The following is a 348-nucleotide window of genomic DNA, read 5'->3' as shown; positions in this document are numbered from 1 at the left end:
CCTTCTTGCACCATAAAGTGACATTTCTCCCAATTCAACACCAAGTTGGTCTCCGTACACCGTTGTAGCACAAGACTTAGATGCTCTAAGCACTCATCAAATGAAGATCCAAACACAGAGAAGTCATCCATGAATACCTCGATGAATTTCTCAATCATGTCTGAGAAAATAGCCATCAGGCAGCGCTGAAAGGTAGCGGGAGCGTTGCATAATCCAAATGGCATCCGTCTGTATGCACAGGTGCCATAGGGGCAAGTGAAAGTAGTCTTCTCCTGATCGTCTGGTGCCACTGGAATCTGATTATACCCGGAGTACCCATCTAGGAAACAGTAGTGCGAATGCCCTGCC

This window comes from Olea europaea, unplaced genomic scaffold, assembly GCF_002742605.1.
Source record: "Olea europaea var. sylvestris unplaced genomic scaffold, O_europaea_v1 scaffold87, whole genome shotgun sequence".
Classification (NCBI taxonomy): domain Eukaryota; kingdom Viridiplantae; phylum Streptophyta; class Magnoliopsida; order Lamiales; family Oleaceae; genus Olea; species Olea europaea.
This window is presented reverse-complemented; position numbering follows the sequence as displayed.